This window comes from Ambystoma mexicanum, chromosome 4q (genome assembly GCF_040938575.1).
Source record: "Ambystoma mexicanum isolate Mex_15411 chromosome 4q, UKY_AmexF1_1, whole genome shotgun sequence".
NCBI classification, from domain to species: Eukaryota; Metazoa; Chordata; class Amphibia; order Caudata; family Ambystomatidae; genus Ambystoma; species Ambystoma mexicanum.
This window is the reverse complement of record NC_090928.1, coordinates 781,417,906-781,423,905: the sequence shown is the minus strand read 5'-3', so window position 1 is coordinate 781,423,905 and position 6,000 is coordinate 781,417,906. Positions and strand designations below refer to the sequence as shown.

General features: G+C 46.0%; 1 protein-coding gene across 2 annotated transcripts in view; it reads left to right on the top strand.

Moving 5' to 3' along the window:
• Positions 1–200: 200 nt before the first annotated feature.
• Positions 201–6,000, top strand: part of KIF16B (kinesin family member 16B) — a 3,050,718-nt gene continuing 3,044,918 nt past the window's right edge. Inside the window, exons 1-2 of one of the 2 annotated variants that reach the window (XM_069608343.1) lie at positions 201–921; positions 1,033–1,224. The gene's annotated coding sequence lies outside the window, so the exon portion shown is untranslated. Of the gene's footprint in view, positions 1,225–6,000 lie in introns of both variants that reach the window. The other variant, XM_069608344.1, reaches the window with a different exon arrangement.

Below are 6,000 nucleotides of genomic sequence, written 5' to 3'. Positions count from 1 at the left end.
ATGTATGGCTGATTGGCGGAGGCAACAGTACTTGCCCGCATCAAGATGGCCCCCAAGTCAGGACACAACATGGGAACCAAGATGGCCCCCAAATATTCTGCTTCGAGATCCATGGTGGTCTAGTGGTGCTGGGTGAGCCCAGAACTATTTAAACCCCCTGCGCTCCACCCAGCGCTTTGCGTTTTCTCCGGCTGCAGAGAAGGCAGCGTAGCGTTTACCAGCAAGCTCCGGAATCCATGTGCAGCTCAGCCCCATCTCATTGGGACTCCATACTTACATGCTTCATCTTACGAACGCAGCTGTCATCCGCGTTCTGCCAGACCCTGCATTTCAACGTCAGCTGTTCTCTGTGTAACGCTGGAAGCTCCATTACGCTTCCAGGACTCCAGCTGGCAGCACCCGTTCCTCGCGATGTGCCGAACACGCCGTCCCCTGTAACAGACAGCACAGTAAGCTTTTACAACAGCGCAATAACCCGACTCCGTTCCCCCTCCTACAACTTGCTTACCTTCTCTGCTCCATATGTTTTGAGGTCGCACGGGGCCTCAGCGAGTCGGGATACTTCTGCTCGCTGCCTCCACGCATCTCAGACCGCCGTTGATCACAGGAAGACATCTAGGAAAGGGAGCAATACAGGAACATTAAAGCAGCAAGACCTTGAAAGCACAACCATTGTTTAAAGCAAGCATTGCAAGAACATTAAAGGCTCGTAACAGAGCAAGAACATTAGAACATTGGGAAAAGGACATAGCCCAGCAGAATCTACTGTTTAACAAGTTCTATAAGAAAAACATCCCTCAACAAAGCACAAAGTTGCATCCTGAGTGCCGCAACAGGCCTGGGCAACAGCCAGTGAAGTAACTGGAGCCGGATGCAGACCTTCAGGCCTCAGACCTTCAGGCCTCACAGCGAATTCACAAGGTGAGCCTGAGCCAAAACCCAACCAGCCAACCAGCGCATTCTGGGAATCACGGGGAGGTGGGGCGGTCTAGGGTACACAGGGCAAACTCACGTCCTTCTCTTATATTGCAGATCCACTCAAGGTGCAGCCCACCACCACATCAAGGCTATCACCAAACCACTCTCAACCACGCTGCACGCTGGGCAGTTGTCATTCAGCGTCACAGGTGGGAAAGAGTGTTTTGGACTCAGCAACATGCCAGAGAGGTAGCGCCACACCCACTTCCAACAGTCCAGACCAGGCACTCCTGCAGGGCACCAAAGGTAAGCATTACAGTTAGGCTGGAAATTGCAGATTTAGGGTTTCTTATCAGCAGATGCTGAATGTGTTTCCATGCAAATGCTTTACCTGCACTGAATGCCAAGTATGGCAGCAATGATGAGATGTGTAAGTTCTGAACCATCAAACATTTACCCCTGGAAAGCTAAGTCAGTTCTGCTACAGTTCTGTCCTTTTATCACCATCTTAAACACATATCACTGCATGCAGATGCATGAGCTCACCGAGCTATTGACAGGTTTGGAACTCGCAGGTAAAACATTGATCTATTTAAGTGAACTAAGTTTCCTGTCGGGCTTAATCAGGGAACTAACTTGTCTGAAAGGCTTGTAGAGTTGGGGCATCAGCAGTCCCATGCATGGCTTACCCGACATAACGAGCTCAGCCCAAGCTCTATTCCTCTTTCAATGAACTATCCTACACATAAAGCAGGAGATTTATAGAGGTACTAGAGATTTGACACTGCCACACAATAGTCAGACATGGGAGAATCAGAAGTTAGGAAAAGTGCAAAACTGAGAGCAGGATGGCTTGAAGCCTGCAAAAGCAATTCCATTTTTCTCACACAGTCCACCAGTGTGCAGACCACCACCTGAGGAGAATGGAGGGGAGAGCTTAGAGCAGAGGTCTTCAAACTTTTTAAGCCTGGGCACCCCTGTGCAAAATGTGGGCAGGCCAGGCCCCGCAAAAATGCCAAATGGACAATAATAAGTCCACATGGCTATGAAATATCGTGCGCCGCACCCTCCCCCACCAGCTCCCATCGCAGTCTCTAGACTACCTCATCCTACTATTAGCCCAGTTCCTGTGCTCTCCCCACCCCACCACAGACCCTGGGATCTCCAAACCCTGCTCCCACCACAATCCCATGGCTCTCGTCCATTCTGCTCCCACCACATTCTCTGGGCTCCCCCACCCTGCTTCCAGCACAGTCCCAGGCCCAGTGGTGGATGATGAATTTTTTAAGTGGAGCGGCATAAATATTTGCAACAGATATGCCATAGCGACTGAGCGCAGCGAGGAAGCCAGAACCAATCAAGAGGGGTTTGAGGGGCTTGTCCCCCTTGAATTTCTTTTAAATATTGGGTTAACATTTTGCATTTTAAAGCATACTTAAAAGAAAATTGGTAAAAAGCCAAACAGTTTGCAATTGGCGCTCGGGGGCAGGCATGATATTTTTTACTGGACATCTATGATAGATGTCCAGTAAAAATATACCATCCATGTCCCCTGGGCCCCACAGTGCCTAACACAATCAACATAATTGTGTGTGTATGCAAGGCGCTGGGGGGCCATGGAGGAAAGCATGGTATTTTTGATAGATATCCAGTAAAAGAAATACCATCCCTGTCCCCTGGGCTCCACAGTGCCTCTGAAGGAGAGCTGGTTTTGGCAGGTGGGTAGAGGTATTGGCATCAAAGGCATTTTTAAAATGCCCTTGTTGTACAACCCTCCTTCCCCCTTATACCACCCACTCGCCAAAATCAGCTCAAACGGACCAAATCAAACACAAACATTCACATATCAATCACTATCATTCACACGAGCACCCTTCACCATACACTCACTCATAACACAAGCATACACGCATCCATACACTATTTAAATGAACATAAACGTACCTTCTACAGGGGCCTGCGTGTGGCTGCTGCACAGTGAGCATGTGCGGCTGGGGAACTGAACTGAACTGTCAAAAGGAAACAGCGTTTCCCTTTGACAGTTCAGCCAGCCCAGGAGCACTCAAACAGCTGGAAAAATCAGCTGAGGGAGTGCTCAGTGTTTCACTGGGCTGGCTCCTTGGCTCCTCTATAATTGGTAAGGGGGCCACTGGGTGGATGCCCCCTCGCCCATTATGGATGAGCCTAAAGACTCGGACTGGCCTGTAGGGCAATATGGCAACGCCCATACAAAAAATGCTAGTGTGGGCCAGTCAGAAAAGGCCACTTTTTGGCCAATGTGGGCCGGTTTGATGAGTTACTTGACTATGCAGCTAGTAGTTTTGACCATTGTTGCTGAATAAATATTCTTTAAATATCACAATGTGGTTACATTTTAACATAAAACACCCCCTTGGGTACTATTCAAACAGTCTGTGACTAAAGGAATGAATATCCATTTGCAACTGTGGGCCACTTTTTCATTAGTTCCTAAGCCAGTTTTATGCTCCAGTCCGACAATGTGAGCCACCCCTGCCCATTTCCTACAATCTAAAAAAGAATTACATGCTGGGCTCTCGGGCCCCCCCATGGGATGCGCACCCCACAGTTTGAAGACCTCTGGCTTAGAGGCCCTTTCTCTTCAGTGCTTTAGCTACATACTGAAACTGCAAAAACATGTGGTACTGTGTCTTTACAATGCCACTGTTAAAAATGTAAGGTACTGTTCCAAAACATAGCAGTCCTGCTAAGGAATCTGGTTATGATGCCACTAAATGTGCTTCAAACCTGCTATTAATAGTTAATTGTCCCATATGGCAGCTCCGCTGAGCAGCTAGAGTACTGTGCTTAAATACAGCAGAGCTGTTGAGAAGTACTAGTAGAGTGAAACCTAAAAATTATATATACTGCAATATTGGGAAGTGTTGACTTGGTCTCATTTAAAAATAATAGCTAGTCCTGATGGAGGAAGGACTGCTTATGTCCCATTAAAATTATACAAAATTCCATCAAAGAATTGCTGATAGATTTTCACCCTCCCTATCTGTATGAATTATACCTGCTCAGGGGGACAGTGGAGTTATAAAAGTAACTTTCATACTACGCATCCAGCCTTTCGTTGCTCACTCGGACTAACAAGTGAATGCGCTTTTTCATGCATGCACTCGCACACAGACGCACACATGCAAACACTTGCAAAATTTTTGAATTATACCAAACATATCTACTCATTTAAGATCAAGCCTTTCATAATGAAACATTTCAAATACATGCTTGCTTAGAGGCCCTCATAAAAATAAAATGCATCAAAGGTCTCAAGTCATTAAACACCATTGATGTGCTTCTGAGATAAAGAGTAAACATACTATGAAATGCCAATGCAAATCACTAGTAAACATGAACAAATACTTCAGCAGAGCAGCCTCTATTAAGACCAATGCAAAAAGCTGCGATAAACACAAAAATGCAGCCCTTGCTAGAATACACTTTTACACTGTACTACACAAATCTTCAAAATCAGGCCCAATAAGAATGCCAATTCTAATTAAACTTCCTGAAGTGTCAAAGCAATTTGCAATGAAGCAGAACAGCTGGGGGAGAAGTTGTGGCTCTGTGGAATGAAAGATAAGGCAGCTAGGAAATACACAAATTCACACTGGAGGAGCTTCATGGGCTTGGTTATAGCGGCATGGGCGGTAACAGCCCAAAACTGGAAAAAACAAGACCCTCTACTAATTTACGCATGGCTCCAGAAGGTCTGGTCTCAGATGACAATGGAAAAGCTGACGCATACAATTCAGGGCTCAAGCGGATCTTTCACAAAGGAATGGGGAACGGTCCTGGACTACTTACATCCAGACTATATGGAACAATGGTGCCCCCATAAAATCAGAATAACAGATATTTTCAGTTCATAAGACTTTCCAATACTGAGAGACTCCAAGAAGAGCTTCCTGGGGGGGGGGGGGAATTGTTCAGTTCTCAGTTATATGTTTGAATACGAAAACAATAAATACAATTTTTAAAAAAAAGCTATTTGCAATGCACATTAGTGATGCAAAGTCTGAAATAACGCTGTAACAGAAAATCAAAGCATTTGAAAAAGTGAAAAACACACTAATTTATTTCTAAGTGTTACACCTTACAGACTCTGTATTCGCTAGATGGAATAACCAACACAGGAAAGTGTTCAAATAACAGATCATGACTAAACCCAGTTGGAAGTCAGCAGTGAACTCCATGATTTATGTGGCTACTGCCGAAAATAGCCTCGTAAAGGGATAGGAAAAAGAAAGGTGCCATAATCACAAGAATTAAGTGCGTAAAAAGGCCAGATACGCACCTTTATCTGGAAGTCCAGGGCCATTGCTGCCTGCATGCTGCCCTCGTTGAAGTTCCTCCCTGGTCCTCATCACCAATTATGTTGTGGCTTACATAAGACACAACACGAGGTGTTGATTGAGGGGTTTAATCAAACTTGACAACAAGTGGGAACATGGCAATCACCAGGGGTAATTTAAGTCGCTTGTCTCAGGCACAACAGTTACTTCACGGCTGTGAACTATGCTGCGTGGGTATGGAGCCGTATCTAGTCCTGATTATTGTATTTGCAGGCCCAGGCCTGTGCACAGGAGGAGTGCCGGGGAGGGTCCACTTTGTCACCCAGTCGCTCTCTTCTCCGCTTCCCGCGCGGACCTGCGCACATTGCAGTCTCGCAAGATCACGACGGGTGCTGCGATCTCGCCACAGGGTCCTTTAGTTTGAAGCCTAAGAGGCATTGATAGTAACTAAAGAACATGCTGTGATCACCCAGTGGAAAGGCCCCATGTTAACTGAAACAGAACCTCTAGGTCTAAGGTGGAATCCCTGTGATGATATGAGAGTGCTGGTTTACAGTGGATGATAGCTCATCCATCAAAAAGAAAGTCGACTGCAAATGAATCCATTCAATTTTATCTCAAATTATGATCAATGGCGCTTTCAAGATCTTGAAGACAGAAGTGTCCATTGGTATCAATGTTTGATTGTCATCATGGGGGTAGAAATTAGCCCCACAGCAACCTGAATGTAAGCAATCGAAAGGGAGCCTGACTCATGCCCAGG